The sequence below is a fragment of the Numida meleagris genome, chromosome 3 (assembly GCF_002078875.1).
Source record: "Numida meleagris isolate 19003 breed g44 Domestic line chromosome 3, NumMel1.0, whole genome shotgun sequence".
NCBI classification, from domain to species: Eukaryota; Metazoa; Chordata; class Aves; order Galliformes; family Numididae; genus Numida; species Numida meleagris.
In genome coordinates, this window is record NC_034411.1 from 79,775,078 (window position 1) to 79,800,679 (window position 25,602).

Genomic DNA, 25,602 nt, shown 5'->3' on the forward strand with positions numbered 1-25,602 from the left:
GCTTTGGGATTGCGATAGTTGGGAATGGTTGAAATCAATGCGTTTTAAGAAAATGGACTTGATGTAGCATAAAATGTGACTGCAGAGTTTGCTGTGAATTGGAAGGTTAGTTTGCATTAGCTCTATTGGGAAGCTGAGCTCTATTTTAATTTTCAACAGTGCAGCAACCACAACAAAACCACAACCAAAAGGGAGGGGGAGAGAAATGAATCTATTTGCTTTCATAAATCAGTCATGAGATACATTTTTTTTTTTTTTTAATTTACTAAATTGTAATCACCAATGTCTCGAACAGAACTAAAATGGAGTGGTTTTTACAGACGGTGCTGGGGAAATATCTTGGCTGGCTGAAAATTTGTTAGAGTAGATGGGACTAGGAAAGAAGAAAACCCATGCTCGTTCTTTAAACTGAATTTTCATGCTTTGCTCATAAAATGCCAGGAGTGTTCCTTTACCTTCAGGCTGGAAATTTAACATGGAATTAGAGAAAGAAGATACCTGTGGAAGTCCCACATGTAACTTAGATTAGCTTCTGAGGGGGAAAAAACTGTTTTAAAATATCACCTTAAAAGACCACTAATTTTGCTTGTGCAACTCCGGTCTTCTGGCATTTAAGGCTCTTTAGATCTGCAACCTTTCAAAATTTTTTTTTTATGTGAGTGATGTGTACTGTGAGTCTGTTCTCACCATCGATAGCCATCTTTATGCAGAGAACAAGCCTGTACAGACCTGTCTTCATTTGCTTTGTAGTCTTTGAGACACAAGGAGTCACTTGGAGCAATGAGAATCGAGCCATGTTTGAAAAGCAGCGGGCAACTGCAGAAACAGTTGTGAAGGGGAGACCTTATTATTACCCTTTTGAACACGATCCTCAGAGGTGCTAGAGCTCTCAGTTCTCATCAACTTAAAGTTAACCCTGTGTTCCAGTGTTTTCTTACAGAATTAGGGGTGCAGAAGGGAGTGTCAGATGATGATGAGCTGATAGGGTGACAAACAGTTATGGAAGTAATGATATGCATGATAAAGCGTTTCTCTGACAATTTTTAGTAAGCCATGGGTTGTGCAGTGACAAAATACGGCATAAGATGGCAGTAAGAGATTGGGAAATACAGTGGTTTTGAACAACACGTTCCAGTGAATCAACCACTGGCTTGCAATAAACATGATTGTATAACAAGTGACAAAATGGGGGTTGCTGAGCTCCATTTAGGCACTGGCTTCTAACTTTTTTGCATTTTCTTTTTCCCCAGAGGAAAATTTCCAGTTTACTTGGCATTTATACTTTCTTATCTTAGTGTGGGAAAATGGAATGACATTTCACACTGCATTGCCATCTGTGTGAATGTGCTTGAAGTTTACTGCTCATATTTTTTTTTAACTGTGTTGCATGAAAATTACTCCAAATTTAGAGGCGTATTAAATATGGCATCAAATGCTGGTAGGAATGAAGTTGGTTGGAACAGCCATGCCAGTAATGTGCAGATAGCTTTGCAGCCTTCGTAGTGGAGCATAGGCAGTGTGGACTTATAAAACCACTCTGCCCATTAATATGGAGGTGCTGCAAAGATGATCCACTGCAAACCCCAGTGCAGAGAACAGCTTCTTGTGGATGTGGATCCTCTTGGCAGAGTTAGCCCAAGCCAAGATGCTATAACTGGGGAGCTGAGGTAGAGCTGTTGGGCCTGGGGGAAAGCTTTGTTAGGTGTTTTAGTTGCAGTTTAAGGTCTTCTGATCTCTCAGTCCAGGGTTATGACCTAATTTTGGCCAGAGAATTGAGTTTTGCGTGTGAATGTGATTGCTTTTTGTGAAAATGATATGGAAAGAATCTGGAGAAAAAGAGGGCTGTATTTCTGAAAAACTGATTCCAGCAGGATTCCTCCAGATTTAACGTTGCTAAGAGAAAGAATATGCAGGTGACTTGCAAAATAGGTGCCTAATTTCTCAATGTCAATGATTCCATTAGACCTGTGCTGAAACTTTCAGTAATAACTTGATGTTTGCATTGAAAGCCATGTGCTGTAGCCTCAGAGTATGCTGCTTGCTCCTCTCAAACAAAAATATTCACATCTTCTGAATCCTTTGCAGTGGAAATGGTGATAGCATTTTTAGCTAGAGCTTTTTATCCTTAGAACTGAAAGTGCTTTAAGCACTTATCACTTACCAAAAAGGGATTAATGTGATCAGATGAAATAAAATTAACATAAAACAACAATGAGCAATAAGATTTTTCTAAAGTACCTTGCAGTGTGTTGCCTAAGCTCTGTTTTATCAGGGAAAGCTAGATTTTGAAGTGATTTTTATGTTTGCTTATATTCATGAAGCTTTTCACACAAATGGCTGGATCTTTTCAGCACCTGCATTAATGTGGTCACAGGGAAGTTCTGTGGTTATGTGTGAATTTCACCTGTTATCCAAGCCATGGGTCAAAACACAAAATTGGCATTTTGAAAGATGATGTGGATTTGTCAGGCACCCTGAAGGCTTCGGTCTGCAAACCAGGAGATGGGCTCTGATGAGTTACAACTACTTTCATCTTTGAAGTTTAAGATCTTGTTTCACTGTAGTTCATATACATCTGATTCCTCCCAGTCAAGATTTTAACATTTCAGGAAATAAGAAGTACAAAGCAAAAGTCAATTGATATTACTTCAGCGATTTTTAAAAATAATGATGCTTCTGGGCAGGTCAGATGGGCATTTTATTGGATGTCTTTTCAGTACAGTGTTTGGTCATGTGGCATAGACGGTTTCTCTGTCATAGACCATGATGTATGGGTTGTGTGTCAGTAATGTCAATCATAGTTATGGCTGCATAAGCATCATCCCACTGTCTTGAGCAAAAACTGTGTGATCCACTCAAAGTGATGACAATTGAAGATTTTCTTGATGAGCAAAAAATATGGAACTCATAATGCCTCTTGTCTACCTTTACACTAGGACAAATTAATTCATAAATGAGTTCATAACTCCTTTTATCATTGACTAATGGAAGAAAGGTTCTGGATATGACCTTCTGAAGTAGAAATCTCAAGAATTCTGCTAGTTAATTGGAAGGTGTAGCTTGGAGAACCACTCTATTCACATTCTGTATTTTTGTGTTTTCCCTAAACAATTTCTGTTGGGCACTGTTGGAGCCAGGAGTTTAAGGTGGATGAGCTGTCTTGGGATGACAATATGTATTTTAAAGGACAGGGATTACTCTATTGACAAAAGCCATGCGAAAGTTTTGTAACTCAATTACATAGTGCAGAACGAAACAATATTGCACTAACATGATAAGCCATCATTCTGAAAATGCAGCTGAGTATTATAAACAGTTAAATGTGTAGGACAACAAAGGTAATAAATACATCAGATGACATATTTCACCATTGTTTGACTAGGTTTAAACTAAATATTTGTTCAAGTAGTACTAGTAGGAAAAAACTGAGTCTGATTTGAGATTTGCATTATCCATTTACTCTGCATTTGTGAGAAAGACAGAATCACTGTGGAACTTATTACTTTTCTTTCATTTTGCTGATAATTTTGTTCCCTTTTAATTTCCATATTGAACTGAGAGAATTGAATATTTATGTTATTTCACATTGTAATATGGCTCTGCATAATAATGAAATTCCAATAATGGGACATTTTACTGTGTCTGTATCCTATTCATTCTGATGAGAAAGTGAAGATCCTTAGGTTTTGGCTGAATTATTTAAAGGCCATCAAATTTTGATTTAATGAATTTTATGTTTCTGTGTTTAACTCACATAGAGTCATATGGATAGATAGATAGGAGTGTATACATAGGCAGACATATCAGAAGTAAATATGTAATTTTTTTCCTACAGTCTGCTTAGAAGTGGTTTTTTCAGCTGTGGATGGGTTTTCTAAACAAACGTTAGCATTAGCAAATTTAAGTGCAATGGTTCTTTTTATTCCTATTTTTGCCTTCTAAATCTGCAGAGTTGGAAGCTCTCAGGTAGGTTTCCATAGTGTTTGAGAATTTCATTGTCATTTTTATTCATCTTTACCCATTTGCTTCATCAGGTGTGGACCATTTTTGACAGTCAGTTGCAAACAAGTTGCCAGATTCTTGTTGAAAGATAGCTTTTGACAGAACAAGAATTCTGTTAATACAAGGAAATCAGTAAATTACTTGTATAACAGCTTTGTTTTTCTCATATATGAAGAGTGAATGGATGCTTTTGATTCAATTGTTGGGGTTCAATTGTTTTCCATTTTTGTTATGTACAGTGCCATGATTGACACCTTCTGTTTGTTGATAAACACATTTAACAGATTGTTTTATTTTCTGACTTCCCTTCTCCGCAGTTCTGCAGAACACAAGCTATTTTGATGCACTGCACACACTATTTTTGATTTTGGTAAGAAATCTTTTTCATTAACCTTACGATAGAAAATCTAAGAGTTTTTTCCTACAGTGTCAGTGAATGCAACCTCTGCTATAATTGCTTTCTTATGATACCGGTGTATGATACTAGCAATAGTTGACTGTTCATGTGCCAAACTAATCCTCTTGTCAGGAATGGGAAAAAGTCTTAGTTAATCATATGATCTTTACCTCAATGACAAAGATGGACGCATTTATACAGCAAGCTTTCTACATATTGCCAAAACCTAATAAAATTCTGATTAACACCAGAATAGAGAGAATTCTGGAATTCAGAAAGACACTTGCATTACAAAGTTTTCATACCCCTCTCACTGGCCGTTCTATTGGCTGGAAGTGAATGACAACTATATGGATCAATTTTGAAGCAGTTTGTCAAGTTCTGCATGACAGCACAAGGTATGAGGTCAGAAAACTGCTGACCTTCTGAACCAAGGTGGGCTACTCAATACATTGGCCCTGTCAAAGAGAACTGTTCCTTTGGAGACTGGAGTAAACTGACTTGCTCGCTGTTCTGGAACAATCTCAATGAATGCTTTTGTACTACTTTTTCCTTAAAATCTGATCCAGAGATCATTCTCATCGAAGAGGATATTCTAGTGGGCTTTGGCCTGGGTTAGGAAGAGAGGCCAGGGCAAGCGTGATGAAGTTGGCAGGAATGGCAAGAAAGGGAACCAAGACTCAAAGGTGGAGAAAATCCAAAGGCAAAGAAAACCCAAAGATGAATTTCCAGAGTGGAGTGAAAAAAGACAGTAGGTCAGGGTTCATCTTACCAAACTTGAGCACCTAAAAGTTACTTGTCACATTCCCTTCATAGCCATAGGATTGAAATGAAATGAGACAAGGTGAGATAAACTGCCTTCTGGAAGTGCCACTTTGTCTGTAGAGGACCCCAAGGAACTAGATGGCGTTTAGGCAGCTGATTTAAATGACAGAATTGGAAAAATCCCTGTCAAGGGCATCTGTAGAAGTTGGTGCTGCTACTGCTCTCTGTTGCTCTCCTCTTTCCTCCTGCTAGCCATTAAGACAGTTGGGGATGCCGACTTGGAAAGCCACTCTTCTGATACCTTGATAGGTCTGCACCATGCTTATAAAATGTAAGCTAGGAAACAGGTCTCTAGTATTTTAACCTGAAATAAATTCTCCTTTCTCTGAAAAATCAGGGTTCTCGGAGCCATGAGTAATAATTCAGCTTGAATGCTTAGTCAGATTACTCGGAGTGAGAACGCAGCTCAAAGTTCAACTGCACATGTGCTTTCCTCCTGAATAGTTTAAATATCTCCTATAATTCCTCCCACTCCTTCTAATAAGTTAGCATGAGTTCTGATATGGCTTTCCTATATGCCAGCATCTGTTCTTAAGGCAGGATTGAAGGAAGTGTTGAGCTAACACATTCTTGTTGAAATCAGTGACTGGGCACATTGATTTGAATTTAGTGTATATCTTTAGAAATCTGGCCCAACTTTTTACTAAGGAGAATATGTACTGGAATAACTTCATTTATTTCCTCTTATTAATATAGAGGAAAGAGTATATTTGTGTCCTTCATGTGGAAAGCCCTTATATCCAAAAAGTATTCTCTATTTCTCACCGTAGAGAAGGAAAGCTCTAGCACCTAATTTGTTCAGACAGCTTGATTACTGAGTTGGTCTCAGTTCATTTTTATCACATTTTCAAAGGAGATTCTTCTACTAGTTACCGGATTCTTAAAAGTACTTAGTTTGTAAAATGTGTGTGATTACATAGTGGAATTTTCCTTATTACTGCATTTTTATGGACCAAGATCTTCCTAACTGAGCCCTCAGTCTCACTGATAATAAATGACATTAAAGCTTCTGAATTAAATTTCAAAATATATGTGGAATATAAGGTAGTTAATATTGAAATATCATTGGAAATTTAGATGCGGTGAGTTCATTTATGGTTTTGTACTCTGCTTTGAAATGAAATTACTTGATTTGAATAATTTTTTTTTTTTGTGAACTACATCCCTTCATTGGAGTTCTACACTTTGTTTTGTTGCAAACAGAAATTCTTAATGGATTAGTAGCCCAAGTGGAGGTATATCTGTCAATACACACAAGAGTGTGGAGTTTGGAGATGGTTATAACTTGAGATACAGACTTTGGTTTCTCTACCTCTCTCTCCTGGTTTTTGTTCTTATTGGTGTGGTTTTTTTTGTTTGTTTGTTTTTTTCCCCATGGAGAGAGAGAATAAAATACCTGATGCAGTAAGGCTAGAAAATAGAAGAGGTAACTGTAAGTAAAGTCAATCTGTTCATAAAACACTATGATTGCTAATTAAAGTAGGATATAATGTAGGTTGAAGTTGACTGTTTAAATATATATGGACCCAGATTCAAGTGTGGATTCAGATACATAAACTAAAGTAACTTTTTTTCTGTAGCAAGTGGTGTTAAATCTTACATATCCTACTCATGACGAAAGATCAGCTCTGTGACTAACAGAAATATGAATTCTAATGAAATGTTTGATGTTTGGTTCTGCATGTATGAGTATTTAAAAAAAAAAAAAACCACAGTAAAGCAGGTATCTAGTATGATTATACAGACATGCTTCTTACTGAAGTCAGTGTGAACAGTTAGCAAATTGTGAAATCAAAATATACAAAATAATAAAATAGTCCACTGTGTATTGTAATAGTTTACTGTTAATAAAAGAAAATGCTTATTAGTAAAAGCATTTAACGAATTTAAAGATAGATTAACTTACTTATTTTCAAATTTGAGTGATACAGCCAGAATCTTAGGCACTTGCAGGAATGCTTTAATTTGATCATTTTTGAAGGTAAAGTTTTCCTTATCTGTTGCGTTAATAGAGTGCTTGGCTTTCTGTTCTTCAGAAATAACTCATCAAAAGAGTCCTTCGTTATCCTTTCTGAATCCTTGCACTAATTCCACCAGGGCTGTAGGATTAGCTGGACTAACGAGCTCCGTTCTGAATAAACTTGACATTGTTCTTAGTTGCTGATGAACATATCTGTGTGCAACAACAAATCAGCCAAAAGCAGGAATGCCACAAAAGAATTAAAATCTGTTTCATATGCTTTCAAAAAAAACCAAAACCTTTCTCTTCAGTCTGTTTTGAGGCCACCTTAAGTTTTATTAGTAATCAACCTGTTCCCCAAATCCATGCTGTTACTGAGACTGAGAAATAAAGAGTAGTTTATTAATAATGTGAATACACAAAACAGCTGGCTTGAGATGCTGTTGTAAACTACAGTAATTCAGCAACCATGCTAAAATGAAGTGTGCTTTTCATTATTGTCTGTGGATGAACTAAATTATTTAACATCAGTATAAGAAGTCTATTATCTATGCAGATTTGGTGTTTTTAGGATTTTAGTCCCTCTCATATGCTGAGCCATTATTTATGCAGGTGCAGTGCTCTGGCTGGTGCATGTAAGAGCAGCTCTGCAGGCTAAGTTTAGAATCTCTGTAATTTACTTAATAAGTGAGAGTAAAAGTTTCAAAATGAAGCATCTGAATACATACAAACTATATTATAAACTACTCACCAAAACACCATTTTTCTGTATGTTTCCAAGAGTAGGACCCCATTGGCATGAGCAAACATGGTCACCCACATATTGAATGGGGGATTAATCGTCTTTTGTGCACTTCGCCAGATGCTTTATGTAATTCTGGCAGTGGCTTCACAGGTAAAAGGTTTCAACACAAATGCATGTTTGACTTATTGAAGGTGAAAGCAGTTGTGTTCCCTTGGGCTAGAAACACATTCAGTCCTCAGAAATTAAGTCTCATTCTCTATGTATGTAGTATGAAAAGCATCCCTTTTGCTTTGGGGAATATATTTTAAGTTTTATACATTGTAGTTCAGGAATACTGTCCTATGGCGTTTTCTGGTTACCAGTGTGGGTGCCCAGTGTCATCTACTTTGCATTATTCTATTGTAGATCTTCAGATTCAGAAATTTGAATTAGGATTTATGTTTGGTCTGTTTTATGGATCATTCTTGAACTGTGTTATGGGTTAATAGGAGTGATGCTACATCAGGTTTCCAGGAACAAGAGAAAACCTCAACTCTGCTGCAGCAGGATCCTTAGAAAGAGTGTTATCCATGCCCAAGATTACTTCATGCTTTCTCCTCCTCCAGCCCCAGCCTCTCTTACATTGCGCTGCAATGGAGTGTCTGACACCTGATTGTTGAAAGGGTTTGTTACTGCTCTTTAGTAGGTATCTCCCATGAATCTTTGCCTGTTGACAAAGATCCAGTCAACTGACCCTCTGAATGCCTTTCCTAATAATGTTGCTGTCTTAAGTTTTAAAACCAACAACAACAACAATGAAATTTAATTACACGGCACAAGTGTATGGTACTACAGTGAGCAAATAATTCTCAATTTTTTACCGTGGGCAAAGGAAATTCCTGTTTGAAGATCCAAAGGTCAGTAGACTGTCAACACAGTAATACATTTTTAAAAAATATTCTATCCAAATACCAAATTCAATGAATTAAAAATATGCTTGTTATGGCTTCTTTCATGGATATTGCACTTAATGTCTTCAAAGGACTTCATCAATACCTATCTGTGATCTCCACACTAGGTGACTCCAAACTATAAGAAAAGTGCATTCAGCAATTCAGACACATGCCAGGCACCCAAATTTCTGTGTGATGTTTTACACTGTACCCAGTGTTAAGCACCTGCTTTGGAGTATAATTTCTAAGCTTGCATTAAGTACTTAATTTCTTTATGAATTGAACTGAATAGGGATCCATTAGCATTTGGAACTGGTGTTAGCATTAAACAGCCTACAGGGATATATTGAAACCAGAACTTCTCACCACCACTCCATCCTTACGATACTTGGGTAAGAATGGAATTTGCAGCCTAAAGACGTTGCATGGACTCAGGTGGTGAGTTTTTAGATAGTATACTGATGTTGTGGGAGCAACAAAGGTGCTTTTCCTTTATGCAATAACTTAACTCTCAGCCAGGCTGTGGGAGAATGAAATTCAAGGCTTCTTGCAAATGAAAGTGCCTTTGGTGCTGGACCGGAGACCACTCTAAGAGAACATTGTCTGCAGTTGTCCTGTGGAGACTGGACATTGGAGAGCCAGGAGTGGAAGCTTCCCAGGACACAATGAAGAAAGGCACCTGATGCTTGTGTAGTGATAAAAGCTGCAGTCTGGGAGTGAGGTGTCCTTTCTGTCACTGTTCTTGCTTTTTTTTTTTCTAATTGCTTCCTAGTTAGAAGCATACAATTAGCACTGGAATAGAGTAACACCTGGGACTCTTGGCTCTCAGAGGAGTGTTACATTACTCAGATTCCCTGGGATTTAAGTCATAGTTTTATTCCCAATGTGAAAACAGTACCTGAACTGAAGAACAGTGATTTAAATGAGAGTGAGATTAATCTGATCTAACATCAGTTGCACTGAAGTTAGCTATTTAGTCTGAGAAGGTGGTCTAGGCTCTTAATCCGTGGACAAAGCCATCCAGAAAATGACTCAGCTTGGCCTAAACCTGGAAATGCTGATGAATCACTGAGCAGGAAGATGCCTGCATCAAAAGATACTCCTTGGACTACGGAGGGAGTAGAGAAGACTTGCTTACCCTAAGTGCTAAGATTGTGGACTGCTGAAGTGGCAGGAGACTAACTGCACTCTGGGTCTGCTATAAATCAGAGTTTGGGTTCACTATGAATCACACATGGAGTTCCTTAACATTGCTGATTTTGAAGTGCAAATGTGGTCTCAAAGGTGATGTTCCTATGGCTGCACAGGATGTTTTGTGAACATAGAATCATAGAATGGTATGAGTTGGAAGGGACCTTAAAGGTCATCTAGTTCTAACTCCTTGCTATAGGCAGGGACGTCTCCCCCTAGACCAGGTTGCTCAAAGTCCCATCCAGCCTGGCCTTGAATGCTTCCAGGGAGGGGGCATCCATAACCTTGCTGGGCAACCTGTTCCAGTGTCTCACCACCCTCACAGTAAAGAATTTCTTCCTAATGTCTAGTCTAAATCTACCCTCTTCCAGTTTAAAGCCATTTCCTCTCATCCTGTTGCTACACATCCTTATAAAAAGTCCCCCCCCCAGCTTTCCTGTAGGCCTCCTTGAGGTACTGGAAGGCTGCTATGATGTCCCCCCAGAAACTTCTCCAGGCTGAAGGTCCTCAACTCTCTCAGCCTGAACTTGAAGGGGAGGTATGCCAGCCCTCTGATCATCTTCGTGGCCCTCCTCTGGATGTGCTCCAACAGCTCCACATCCTTGTGTTGCAGGCCCCAGAACTGGATGCAGTACTCCAGGTGGGGTCTCATGAGAGCAGAGTAGAGGGGCAGAATCACCTCACTCCACCTGCTGGTCATGCTTTTTTTGATGCAACCCAGGATACAGCTGGCCTTCTGAGCTGCAAGCACAAATTGCCAGCTCATGTTGAGTCTTTCACTAAGTGACATCCTCAAATCCTTCTCCTCAGGGCAGCTCTCTAGCCATTCTCTGACCAAGCGGTATTTGTGCTTGAGATTACCCTGACCCAGGTGCAGGACCTTGCTCTTGGCCTTGCTGAACTTCATGAGGCTGGCATGGGCCAAAAATATCTGCCCAGTCTTCCTCCTGTAATTGTGTGAGAACAAGAGGTTCTCAAAAGGGTTTCATGCGTGAAGGAGTTGTGCACTAAAGTAGCCTGAAAAACATAGCAAACAAAAGCCCTTTTTGTGTACCCATGGAAGCTGCAACAGAAGCAGGGGTGGCTCTATGGATATGGAGACCTAGAAAATATTCTGTTATGGTAGCCCTTCATGTAAATTCAGAATATATGGTTGAGGTAAAGAAAGCCATTATAGAATGTTTTATTCTTATTTCTCTTCTGCAAAAAAGTAGCAGAATTTTAAGAAAATGGGACGTGCTGTGCCCACAGGGGAAAATCTTCTTGTGGATATACCCTGCATAGGCAAGGACAGAGCAAGTAATCAAGCAGGCATATTGCATATGTGCCTTGCTCCATGGAAAACTGCTAGTTTAATTGTTTTTTTCCTCCTGCTGTTTTTTAACAGTACTGAACCTGTCACTATTCAGGGACTTTGTGTATGAAAATGTCAAAAAAAGATTAAGATAAGTGGCATCCCAGCGGGTTCTTTAATGCTCAGGGCACAGATGACAAATCTCAAAGATTATGCCAACAATAGAAATAATATGCAAGAAAACAAAGCAAAAATTACAGCACAATATAGTTTTGTTCTATGCAAATCAGGGAGCATTTATTGACAGTCTTAATATTTTTAAGAAAGGAAGCACAGCATTCGCAAAGAATGTTAAACTGCCTGGCCCCAGTGGTGACAGAAATCCTTTTAATCCACGCGCAGCGCTGGCAGCAGTCATTAGGTTTCTGTATTCTCTACTCATGATGTGTCACAACCAGCCTGAGGACTTCTCCAGGAAGCACAGTGCAGTGACATGAGCCTGGGTCCACAGGTTTGGGTTTTGGAGAGATGAGAGTGTCTGTATGTGGCTTGGTTTTAAGGTTCCCACTGCTGCACCGGATCCCACCACTTGTGGTGGTGCATGTCCTCTGCCCACTGAGGGGTAGGTGCCTCACAGGGGGCTCACAGTCAAGGCTTGGAGGCGAAAGTTACTGAGGAGGGAATAAGCTTCTGTCTGAAGTCCTCATCCTTGCCTGGACTCAAAGTCATTTGACTTGGGTCTGCAGGAATGTGCTTCTGTCCAGATGAGCTGTGCTAAGCATTTGCCCCAGGAACTCTCCTTAGACATGGTGCATCCGTCATTGCTTATGAAACATAACCAGAGAGAGTAGTAGTGTCTTCTTTACATACACACTTTATTGTGTAATTCTGAGCGGGTGGAGTGTTTCACATGGATGTATTCCCTTCCCTTCTCCATGCAAAAAGACTCCTAGGTGAGTGTCCCAGCCAGCAGGACACAGATGCTCTGGGCACATGCAGAAGGGAAGAGAGGAAGAGGGGTAGAAGGAAAGTGTCCAGTATTTGTGTCTTTTTTAAGGATGCCTGAAAATGAATGGGTTTGCCATCATCAATAAGGTGTTTTCTGTGGGACAGGGATCCTGGGATGAGGAAAAGCTGCTTGCCCACTGCTTGGGTGTCCCGACAGTGAGGAATGCCACTTTTGCCAGGAAGGCAGAGTTCCTTCAAACTGTGTACTTCTGATGCACACTGAGCTTCCTCTGCCCAAGTTAACTGAAAACTGATAAAACACATCCACTGCTTCACAGCTACAGGTTTCCAATATTAAACCTATCCTTTAATAATCCTTCCATTTTTCTGGTACCCATTGCTTGCAGAGATCCATGCTGTTTAGGTTTCTCCCATATCTTTTCCCCTTTTTTTTTTCTGAGTGTTTCTGCTGACGCTTTTAGCTGCACTGTTCTTCCATTCATGTCACTGTCTTTGATTTCTGTTTATCCCTGGTGTCACGCAGTGTCACATAACCAGAATGCAGTAGTGTCGCTGAATAAATTCTTACTTTGAGGCTGTGAATACATCATGCCTTCCTGACAGGATGCAGGTATTTTGCAGCACCTCTATTTCCAATGTCATGTCTGAGTAGCTAATCCCACAGGTAAATTCCAGCCACTGCAGGAGCCATGGAAATAGCCAGAGGTAATTTCATTTTCCTCATGCACTGGCACCCCTTGAAAAAAACGGTTATGCAAGAATAAGAGTGAACAAGAAGGAGGTGCTGGAGGCAGAAGTGAAGTTTACAACAGTTGCTTTAAAAATCTTTGACCTATCCAAAAAGTGTCTTTTTCTTTACATTCTTATTGTTAACTGATAAGTATGAACTTTTCCTTGTTTAATGTATTAATAGCCATCTTGAGTCCCTAGATGAGTTCACGCCTTTGACGTCTGCAGACTGGGGCTTAGAGGTGTAAAATGACAGGTGATGTCATGAACAACCTGAAGCGTGTATTTTGCTGCAGAAAGCTGTTAACTACTGCATAAGAGACAGCAGCGTGACGTGATCACACATTCAGCAGAACAGATTTCGTGAGTTGGCTGCAGAGCACCTGTGCATCTGTGAGGCTGTGTCATTCACAGTGCTCTGCACGCATGCTGGAGAGGTGGAGTGCTAAAGGGAAAGATCTGATTAAAATATGTATGAAACCCACTTTTGTGTAACAGTTTGATGAAAAATCTAAACACTGCTTCGTGTCTGATCTTTAGGAGAATGTGAGTGTTAGGCTTGCTATGTGGCTGCAATTATAAACTTAGCTAAGTTAAAATAACTAGTAACATTGAAATGCGAAGTATTTTCTTCTGCTGACGTCCCTTACTGTCTGACTGTGTGTTTGCACACATATGGTTCAGTCATCTGGCTGACTGACTTACCAGTGCTTTGAGTTTTGTAGACAGTGTTGATTTTCACTTCCTTCTCCATCCCATGCTGTTTTCACATGATGAGGCTGCATTTGGCAGGGACTGATAGGGCAGTCCTTCCATTTCAAATGTCCCTGCAGAAGTACAGCCATCCTTGGATTTAAAGGGAACTGTTACAAATACCTGATTGACCTGCTCTTTCTTTATATATGGCCCTGTGAAACAGAATTGCATCGTTTTTCTATATACTTTTGTCCACTTTCTCTCTTGTATCAGCTATAATCTCTGTAAAGGGGAGACTAGTCATTTTTTTGGTTTGTTTTAGGCTTGAGATTTTTAACTGTGACTGTCATTTTGAAACTCTCAAAATAATAAGAATAATTAATAATACCTTCCTGTTTTGTAATGTTGAGTGATTCCATCAGATCTCGATGTGAAAAGTTGCTTCAAAGGGAAGCTACTGGGCTTGAACACAGAAAATTGTCAACTTGTGAAATTATTTGACTCCTAAAGAGAACATTTCTGTTTAAAATTACTTATACCCTTTTGTAGTAGTTTTTGATCTTATGTTGAAGATTTTAAATTGGCTTTTGGGCCCGTGTTCTGCATATTTTAGAGCTGAATTAATTGTGAGCTTTATGGGGTTCTTTTCTTGAAAGATTGTTCTGTTTTCTCTTTAGAGAAATGTCATATGAGGCTTCTATGAAATGAAAGCTCATAGTTAATAAAATGCATTTAGCTATGTGTAAGCTGTGACTGACCAAACTGAACTTTTCCAGGTACTGCTTTTATATACCGTACACTTCCCACAGATCTACAAGACTGAGGTCAGCAAACAACTTTCTTTTTCTGTGTAAACGCTGGTATGCAAGACTCCTTCTGAAGCTGCTGTGCCTGCAGAAGCATAAGATAACGGCAAGGATATTTACTAGAAGATCTATTGTTTGCCTTTACAGCTTCTCCTCCCAGGTCAGCAGTTCAGGGTATCTCCGAGTGGATGCATGATGGTTGTGGTCTAGCCCATTGGGATTTTATTGCAGTAGGAAGTAGAGAAAGAAAGGGAGGAGGGGAGGAAAAGTGGAAGGAAAAGCTCAAGTGTCCTTGCCTGCTGAGAGGGGTGCAAGAAGAAGCTCTGTTCTTCCTACTGCACTTCAGGACTATCAAGTACTGTGACCCATTTTCCCTTCTGGCAGCTCCTACACAAGGGCTGCTTTGAATCAAGCACTTACCTTATAGCTTTGCTTATCATTTCTACCTGAGGTCATGGGAGGAGCTTGCCAGCAGCACTGAGAGTCCTCTACTGAAGGACGCTGGCAAGACATAACTATTGTTTCAAATCAGTTACAGGTGTCCTGGAGGTGGACTTGCATTTACTCTGATGACGTAGTTGGACTGTGGCAGTAATTTTTGTAATATTTTTTATATTATTACATTTCTTATTTGCTTTTCTTAGGAGCTGAAGTGGCATTAGGAAAACACATTTTAATATCAGACTGTAGGAGGTGAGACAGAGCTCACTGTCTCTCTGATAGCAGCATTTAAAGCACAGGAAGCCAAATTCAGCCCTGAACTTTTTTTTTCTGGAGCCTCTTAATTTTTGTAAGAAAGAGGGATGCCAGTTCCTGGAAAAAGAGAAGGACAAAGCAAGATGTGAGGAGTTGAAAATGCTGTTACAATCAGCTTAGGATAAGCACAGTATATTAAATTCTGGACAGCTGAGGACAATCTTTCTTATTAAGAGCAGAGTGTTCCCTGGTCCCTTTGTATTAGAAATTATAACTACTTGATGTTCTTACACCTTTTTTTAATTCCTCATAACTCCTTCAGATTTGATGCAGCTCGACATTTTTGTCATCCAAATAGATTCACAGAAAATCATCTCCTTATTACTAATGACTTAAATATACTAAATAATACCGACACTCTACAGCTCCTTTTAATTTCTGTACCTTTGTATTTTTTAAAGTTTCAAATCCCAGGACAGAGATTTGACATTTAACCCATGACTTATCAATTTCTGTATTAGCCTATGAAGATGTTAATGAAAATCCAAGTAAATGATACCTTACTATTTTACATATTAGTTTGCTTATTTATGTGTTATGTATTTTTATTATTAGGGATTTTTTGGTCAAAAATCTTTTTGTCTCTCTCATGTACCCTCTAAATGATGTAAATAGTGGGAGCCAGACTTTAAGCATCACTGAACTGATTTCCTTGGAGCTGTGCTAAGCTACACTGGTTAACGATTGAACCCAAACTCTGCAAATTTAAGTACCTTATCAAGCAATCTGTTCTGAAACAATTAGTTCTTAATTGTATAAGCAGTTCCACTGAGGTTAGTATTGAGAAAAGATCATAGATTTTAGCAGCTAGAGGCTTCTATACAGAGGTAAAACTCAAAGGAAAAAAAAAAAGAAAAAGCTACTAAAGGTACTCTCCAGAGCTCACGCCTACAGAGGGTTTCTCAATAGATACTCATAAATGTGTCTGTAAAAGCTCACCATCTTATTTTTTAAAAGGCCAGGATAAAATTGCCGTGATGATTCATAGGTCTCAACATAGTGCTGATAAAAAATACCAACTAAGAAGTAATGAGAAGAAAACGCTGCTGACAAATACTCTGGGTGAGCAGAAAACGTTTGTCTGCTTCATTATGAAAGCAATATCCAATTTTGATCACTTCTGAAAGAAAAAAGGAGCACTTAGAGAGAACTCGGTTTCCTTTTTGTAAGCGAGCACTGAAGGGTTGATGTTAATTTCAGCCAATGCATTTTGTGTGGCTTTAGAAAGGTGGTTTAGTGCTTCTGTTGCTCACTACTGGCTTTCTGTACAAATGGCAGCTCAAGTTCTTTCTGCAGATGAGCAGAGGGTGGATTCCCTGGTGCCTTTCTCAGTTAGGAAAAGTCACAGCATGTGGTGGTATAAATATGACACTGAACATTTGCTTTGTGTGCAGAGACTAATGATAAATCCAGAGCAGAGATATGTATCTTCCTTTCACATTTTAGATAGTGTCTAAATAATATAGTCTAGCCTTCTAATTTAAGTATAGTTTGGCTTTTTTTTTTTTTTTTTTTTGAAGGTTAGGGGAGAACAACTATTTTACAGAAAAGTGCTATCTTGAATTTATTCTTTGCACTTTTCTCTTTCATTGTTGGTGTTGTTAGATGTTCTGGGATGAAGTGAGTGTTTCACATACTTAGGTATAGGATGCTGCTGTAAGACATCCTATCCCATACTATACGTTGCCTACGAGGCATTTGTGGGCAAATAAGGTCTCTGTTTTCGTCAATCACCATTTAAAAGAAAATAAAATCTAGTTAAGCGTGAGACAAGGGTATAAGTAGCTTGATCAAATGCAAATGTACTGGAAAAACTCAATATGAGTACTTTCCTACAAGCATTAAAAATGTAAAAACGAAGAAGTATGGACTAGAATAAGTTGTTTTAAGTGCAGCTACTGATATCTGAAACAGAAGAAGGAAATTAGAGGGAGATCAGTGAAAGTAGAGTACAGAAGTTAAAATTATTTTCATTGACTGTCCGTGACCTTCCCTCTTCATGATGGAAGATTTCTCACCATAATACATTCCTTTTTCAGAGGTGCCTCTGAGAAACTCTCTCAATATGAAAATTCACAAGAAAAGAGTTTAGAAAGAGTAGTGTCAAAGTAGCAACACCAGACAGCATGAGGCCAGTACGTTCCCTTGAAACTCGGGGCTGAATTTACAGAACAATTAATTATGGTTTCTAACCTATTGTTCAAAATACTGTTGTTGCTTTTTTTTTTTCCTTTTAAATGGATGGGAGGTGGCACCAGTTTATAACAAGGGGCTGCATAGAGAATTCATGGAACTACAGAACCAGTTGTCTTGTTTTTCTGCTGGAAAAATCAGTAGAAGCTGTAACAAATGACAGAGTTAGTAGAGACATGAGATACAATGCAAGGGGAAAGAGTGAAAGCAGATTCTGTAGGCTGAAGTCATTCTTCAAAGCTATTTCAGTTCTTTGAAGGTAAGAGTGATGTAGTCAATAACACATTTACAAAAATCTTTCAACAATGTCTCAATGGGATTAAGCTGTCCTGGATTAATAATTGGTTAAATTAAGAGGGTCATAGGATGAGAGTAAACAGTCTCCCTTTAAGCAGTGGACATGGGAAAACCAATCCTGACTATATGTACAAAAGTATAATTTTCCTATTAGCTGTAACAATTTGAAGTTATTATACATAACTTTCTGAAAGAATTACTGTAATGATCAATGAGAATTGAACGTAAATTGAAAGTCAGAAGTGAAAAGGAAAGGAATGCATGATAAAACATCTGCATTTCATGCAGAATATTGAATAGAGAGTTCATTTCTAATTCCTTCATCTCAAAAAGATATCGTAGAGGTTGAAAAGTTACAGAGATGGACAGCAAGTTTAACCAGAAGTCTGAAATGGCTTCAGTGTGTATGGAGAGATTAAATGAGCTATGCTCTTTAGCCTGGGAAAGAGACTATTGAGATGTACGTGGAGAAGGCTAGTTAGGGATGACCGTTCCCTGTATCTTTTAGCCTGTGTGGTGCGGGCAGTGTAATGGTATCATTAGACATCTGGCTTAAAACAACCAAGAGGAAATACTTCTCCACACAGCCTGTAATATAGCTTAGGAACTCACTGCCATATGAAGTGTCAGATGTAAAAGTAGAAATGTGTTAAGCAAATTGGATGGATTTGGAGAAGAAAGGCCATCAAGAACAAACTGGCACCACAGCAGCCTCTGCACCTGCTTGCTGGGAAGATCATCTGTGATGAACAGGGCTCTCTATGAGCTGTGTTCCCTGGCAGTAGCATCTGCTGATAGCCAAGGCCAGGGAATGGCTACAGGAACAAATGGACCTTCAGTCTGACAGAATAGTCTTGAAATATCTATGCTCATATCTTTTCTGTTGGTTACATGGCATTAAACCTGTTCTTTCCTATTGGCTGAGTGACCAAACGCTGGTGAGTGCCAAGGGACTCAGGTGGCTGCTGAGACTCAGCAGTAGGTTGTGGCTCTGGTGAGATTTCAGCCAGCCCCTCTCTCAGGCTTCACTGGAGCTTCTGCTTCTGTCGCTGTCCTGGAGCTTCTTTTTTTTTTTTCTCCAAGCCTTGATTTTCTTAAAACTTGGGTTTTAGATTACTTTCTTTTCTTTAAGTACAAGGTGCTGCTTGAAGAGACACATGGGTACAATTCCTGCACATCTGAATTTTGGTCTCACAGTGGAGAGGCATTTTAGCTTTAAAAATCTCAAATCTTCTTGTGTCGTTACCCAGCATGCATTAAGCAGAACGAGTTTTGCTGCCAGGATCTTTCTCTGCTGTCTTGGGATGGAGGAGGGAGAAGTGTCCACTGATGAGACAGCTGATTCTGAAGTAGTCTGAATAGGACTCCACTGTAAAGAACTTCGAGCGGTGAGTCCTAGCAGACAGGTGGGAACTTCTTGTTCATATGCACTGATGACATGTGCTTAGCAGAGAGTGGTAATGCAGTGGAGAAACAAACAGCGTTTCCAGTATTAATATGTAAATTATATGCTAAGAAATGATCAAAGGCTCTTGAAGTACAGAAGTAAGCACTAATTGCATTCCTTGCCCCTCAGTAAACTGTGTACTGTAGATAGCTCTTTTCCCTAAATGAGCATTTAAAGCTTTCATTTTGCCTGCTTCTTCATGCTTAAATATTTCACATACATTTTCCCTAAGTATGCTGCGCTGTTTGCATATAATGCATTATTGTACCTCATGGAGTTGCCACTCTGAACATACAGCAGTGGAGGCAGAGGGGCAGAACAGAGTGCAAAGATGCTTTTTGTTGGCACTGTAATTTGATGTAGAGCCTGATGTGAATTGTTCATAGATTATTAGTAGCACTGAGCAGCAGTTACAGTAGTGAGGTGGATTTCCTTGTGAGAAACCATGCCAAGTTACCTTGTTTTGCAAACGCATCTGAATGTGTTGGAAACTATCTTGGAATTTCTTTTTTTTTTTCTGGTATTTTTTTTCTAGAAATTTGTTCCGGAACTTCAGTCTCCAGATGTCTCTGGATCTGATTTCTTCGTAATCATTTTTTTGTATGCCAACACTGCCTGTGAGAAGGTTCTTCTCTCTTGTGTTTTCACCCTGATGTGTTTTGTAGAACAATGCCATGTGTTTCGTAGCACAATCACACTCTCTCAGGATGTGGCTTTGTTGCTTTCTTTTAGGCTGAGTAAGCTGGTTTGTAGTAGTGTCCCTTACAAGATAAAAATCTCAATTTTGGTAGTCATCTACCTAGTATTCTCTGAACATGTCCAGTCTGAGTTCTGTTTTCTTTAAGCTATTAAGACCTGTAGGTACTGTTTCAGCTGAGGCCTTCCTTACAGAGCTTACCCCAACAGAACTACTCCTCTGCTGCCTATGTAGGAATAGAATGACTAGGCCTAGGGAGATGTGTACAAAATGTCTCACGTTCACCATCTCAAAGTGGAAAGATCTCAGAACAATAGGAAACACTATGTCAATTTTCAGAACAAACTAAACAAAGAGAAGCTGGAGTGGTGCCTGATGAACCCCACAAGCTTGTATTAGGACACTTGATGTTCAAGCTCTATGGCCAGAACTGGTGGTCGCACAGCACAGTGCTTTTGTGGGTGGCTCATGGCTGGGAGCATGCAATGTTTAGCGCTGCTTTTCCTTGCTGGAGATAAGCAAAAGGAATGCAGTGGAGGAAGAGCCCTTTTGCTTATTCTTTTAGCAGCTGCTTATGTTGGCTGAAGGAGAAAATTGCAGATTATTTCTCAGTTCTCCTTTGCCCATTTATTTGCATTTACTTAGAGAAACCAGCACATACTCAAAAGGAAATGTCTGCTGAGCAAGACTAAGCAGGAACCTCTCCTATGCAGTGAAGGTGATTTATATTTAAATCCCTTTGGAGATGGCTTTATTTAAGTTTTTAGCTGGTACTCTGCTGTGTCTAGCACTGGAAGAAGTGATAATTTTATAGAGAGGATTCCTACTTGAATAACACCTGAAATGCTATGACAACCTTAATTTCTGTAAATGAGAAGTACTGTTTGTTCCCACTTGCAGCAGGCGTGCTGATGCCATGCAGTATAGCTCTGCAGAGAGGCACATTGAACACACTGAGCTTGGTTTTAGAGAGTTTCTCTTTTACAGGTATCTAAAGCATAGTCAAGAAGCTCATCTCTACTCAGTACACTCGTGTACTTTCTTAATTTTTTTAGGATGTTCTTTAGACCAAGACTCAGACATTTCCTTTGCTTTGAAGTCCTGCTTCCGCGTGGAGCAGTGGTGAGGGCTGGGGAGGGTATTTTGTTCATCAGAAAGTGGAAGAGAGACTCGAGGTGATCTCTCTGCTTCTGATGAAATTCATTCCTTTATCTGGGAACTCTTAAATCATCCCTGGCAGAGGTGACATTATAAAAATAAGTCTGAAGAACAAAAGTTCTCACCCCTGTAATACACTGCATTGCACCAAATGATGTGCTTTTCCTTTTTTTTTCTTCTGGAGGCAACAAGACTTCAAGATGCATAGAAACTTTACTTTCCCTTGGATTTCTTTAATAGCATTTGCATGTTATTAGATTTTTTTTTTCTCAAACAACCAAAACCTTGTGAAATAAGCTACATAATGAATAGCCAGAGTAGAGTCCAGTGACTCCGAGGGCCTTGCCCAGGACATGTCAGGTTCATCCCTGTTCCAGCTGAAGGGACTCATGAGCGCAGCCCCATTGTGTTGATCACCACCTCTGTGTCAATGTGTGCCCAGGCAGCTCTGTGCCATAATCCACGTATGTTTGCTTACAGCAGAGCATGGCATGCATTTATTTCTGTGTGACTATTTAAATGAGGATAAAATAAATGCTTTTCCTACAGCTTCCTGCTTTGGCACTCTGAGAACACAGAATTTACGATGAGATAGCAGAGAGAATTTTGTGCTAGTCTGCATGACACTTGGTTGTCTAATACACCTCAACCTCCCCTCCTACTGAGGAAAATTTGTTTTTGTTTCCCCCCTTTTGAGTGATCAGGAGATGATCAACAGCTCACCTCATAATGGTGTGAAGAGGTGGAAGCCAGTGCATCCTCAGGTGAATTTATTCTCGGAACAGGGATGGTTTTTTTTTCCTTTATTTTGTTGGCAGTAAAAGCAATACCTAAGCAGTTCTGAAGCTGAATTATGGGCTTCAGGATGTATGGAAAGCTTGCTGGTTACAAGGACACTGACATCCATCCCTTTCTGTAAACTGTTAAATAAAGAAAAACAACAAACGCCAGAAGACAGCAAATATCAGATGAAGGTGGTGATTCTCTGCTGTGGTTGTCTTCAGTGGCAGCTATTTCAGTCTGAATAAAATTACAACCTAAACACACAGAGAAGGTAATTCTGAAGCGATTTCTGTTGGTCATAGTGATTCTGGGACATATTTCAGAATACCACTTGGCTTATGTTATTCTGGAGGCTTGTCAAGTCTGTTTTAATAAGCTTGTTTAAATTCTGCTCAGGAGCTTTTCTACTGTATCACGAAAAATTATTTTAATCTTCTATTATGCAAAATATTCAGCACATGCGTGAGAAATCGGAGTTGGTCTGTAGCTCTGCTGTTCAGCGCCAATGACAAGTATTTTGCAGGGCAGCTGCCTTCTGTGTCACCTGAGACAGAGCCAGGTGTTGAGATGCCTTATGGTTTGGGAAGTCCAAGTTGCCAGCTTGCATTTGTCTCAAGGAGGTGAGACACCCTTTAAAGAAAATCTGCAGCTCAGCCAGGACATTAAGGTGTGAATACACCAGCCAGTCCGTGGAGCAAGTGGATGGACAGAATAAAGACAGATGGAGGGAGGTGAGCTTTGACCTGTCTCTGTGCAGCTTTCCAAGTTCTCCCCAAACAGACTTTAACTCCCTAACACCTGATTTCTATAGCTTTTACATATTTTTAAATTGTCAACTTGATGCACCTGGTCCAGTTTTTACTCATCTGGGGCGAGTATAATTGTTTATATTTGGTGACTGCACTGGAACGTGATTTCTGCCATGTACTTTTGACGGTGTTTTTTGTAGGGCTTTAAACAGGACCCAGCCACGTCTCAGCCACAGCAGCTCCTCCAGTCTTCTTAGCAGCTGTTGGATCTATGTGACCAGTGAGAGCTTCTAATAAAAAAGTCATTTTACTGTGTATGTCTGATTTGTTAGCTTGATTTACAGAAGGTGATAAGTAATCCTGACCAGATTGGTTCTGGGATATAACAAGTAAAGTATCTGGAGGCCTTCCAGCAGTAAAGGCTTTAGTATAATATACTAATTTATAGTATAGCCTTCTGTTTAGCATAACTCAGATTTAGAAATTGGCTACGTCTGGCCTTAATATTCCCTCATATTGACTGTGATAGCAGTAAATTATGTTATCTGATAAAAGAGCTGTTATTTGGGAATGCAAAAAGAGTGCAGTGCAGTGGTCTCTCCTCTGAAGGTTGTTGATGGCCTCTTAAAGAAGCACATTGAGTCAGGCATCCAAACAGAGATGCTGACAATCTGCACTGCCACGGACTCCTTGCACTGTGAGTGAACTGGGAGCTTTCTGGGTAACTGGTAAAGCTGCTCTCGAATACGCCAGTGACTTTACTGGGATCACTGGTATGCACAGCGGTCTGGGTGAAGTCATGGTGGTAAAGCCACCAATTTCAAAGGAGACTGGCTCTCATCCACTGCAATAAACAAGCCCCGTCTCAACAGCCCCAGAGGATTTTCAGCTTGCTTCTCATGCTTTACTTGCCACTTTATTGGCAAAACTCTTTCATGCTGTAAGTAATTCTGCAATCTATATAGAGGTAGTAAAACAAGCAGTCATTCTTCACCTTTTAAAATTCACTTAGAATGATGACACATTTGCTTTTATCTTGTGTGACTTCCAAGATAAAAAAGTATTAAAAGTTTTATGTGCTTGAGCATTTTCCTTAAAGAGAATTCCTCTGGCAGATGTAGCCTCTTGTTTGATCCTGTTCATATTTCATTTCTCCAGTTATATAATTATGTATATTTAGGGGAATTAATTCATATTCCTTAAAAAAACAAATGCTCTTCTCATCAGATGCTAAAAAAAGTTCTTAAGAGAGTTTGGCTTGTTTACTTTTGATTCTTAGGATTTTAAAGTGTTACGGTGTCAGTGATGTGAATCACTTTGGTTTGGGAGCTCTGCTTTAGGGATCTCCAGGTCTTTTTACTAGGAGCTGAGAAACTATATGGGCAGGTGTGTGTGTGTACACATTTACACGCACATATACACTTGCCTTTGAGTGTTTAAAAACACATTTAAGTAAGTACTTATGCATAGACATCCTCTCACATATCAATACAGAGCTTCAGCTGCAGGATTAGTGAAACTCATATTGCCCCAAGACCAGGGGAAGGCAGGGGCTTGTAAAAGTGTAAGAAATATCTTTAACAAGGAAGGAGGTAGTGAGGAAGGAAAGAAAGTGAGAATGATACTGTAAGATTGTATCAACTACCTGTAGACTGAGCATGGTGGTTCTGAATCATTTGAAAAAATGTTTGACTGGGGAAGCGAGTTGTCCCTGCCAGCCATCATACATAAGGATTGTAATTTGGCTGATGAATGTCACAGCAGAAGCAGATCTTGAGGAGTGATTTTAAAGAGAAGATCCCCATTAAATCTTTTTTGAAGGGTACATTTTCTCTTTAAATCAGTCAGAGTTCCCAGAGCTGAATCATTAATAGGCATCTTTTCTAATGAGGTTCAGAGCCCCACAGCACTGGGAGCAGGATGAAATTAAAGCTTGAGAAATTTGCCATACTCTGGACCATGCTCACTCTTCCAGAAGTTGCCTTGAGTTTACTGTAGAACTATTGTGTGAAAATGACACATGGCTGTGTAATTTCCCAGCTCCATGTTCCGTGGGAGAGTTTGTCAGAATTGCATTGGAGTGGATTGCAGCAGGAAACATGGCCTGGGGAGGTCAGTGCAGCCAGTCCTGGTAAGCAGAGGATTCAGAGGGTGCATGTCCTGAAGCAGTTCGCAGAGCCTCAGTCTAGGGCAAAGCCTTTGAAGTATTTTCAATGGATGGAAAACATTGTGTTGCTAAGCTCTGTAAAATGCCTTTCAGAATTCATGTAGGACAATACAGAAACTCATCTCTGCAGCTTTAGGGCTTTGATTCTCAAAAAAGTATCCACACATCCAAGTCCAATTCAAGGGGAGTGCTTACCTATCACTGAAATACAAATACAAAGTGCCACCTTCATGTCTTTCTGTGGGCAAAGCCAGGAGATCCACTTGGGCTCAAGTCTAGCCTTTGATGCCTTCACCCATATCTGCTCAAGATGCTGAAGGAAAAACTTATGGAAGCCTTTTAATTTCCACAGCAACTGTGCAGAGAAAGTGGGGGCCTTTCCTTATGTGTTGTACATGGGAAGAGAAGGTGAATTAAATATTTGTCTGAGTGGAGATGGGGCTACTACATTTGGGCAAATTACTCATCTTCTGCTGCAAAGTACCAATGAGATCAATCTGGACTCATGCATAAAAATTCAAACCTCTGAAGACTTGGGAAACTATTTTGCACTAGTTTTGCCCCATCTCTAACTAGAGTGGTCCTCTGATTCAAGTGCCCAGCTAGATGAGATTGACTTTAATTGGTAATGATATAATGAAATGTAAAGGAGATGATAAATAAATTTCATACAGACCAGCAGTGAAACACTGCCATGAGTTTGAGTTGGTTACCAGTGCTCCACCACCTTCCCCTTCACTTTGAGACAAGTACAACCAACAAACATGGCTATGCATGGTGCAGAAGCCAAGGAGAAATCAGTAGCCTGT

The 25,602-nt window shown here is 39.6% G+C and overlaps 1 long non-coding RNA gene across 10 annotated transcripts in view; it reads left to right on the top strand.

The window, feature by feature from the left end:
- The window catches only part of LOC110395820, a 64,521-nt gene that overhangs the window by 9,068 nt on the left and 29,851 nt on the right, over nt 1-25,602 (top strand). For 8 of the 10 annotated variants that reach the window (XR_002436646.1, XR_002436640.1, XR_002436645.1 and 5 more), the window contains 3 exons: nt 4,320-4,372; nt 14,517-14,706; nt 19,043-19,180. This is a non-coding gene — a long non-coding RNA (uncharacterized LOC110395820). The remainder of the gene's footprint in view (nt 1-4,319; nt 4,373-14,516; nt 14,707-19,042; nt 19,181-25,602) is intronic. The other 2 variants (XR_002436641.1, XR_002436642.1) reach the window with 2 other exon arrangements.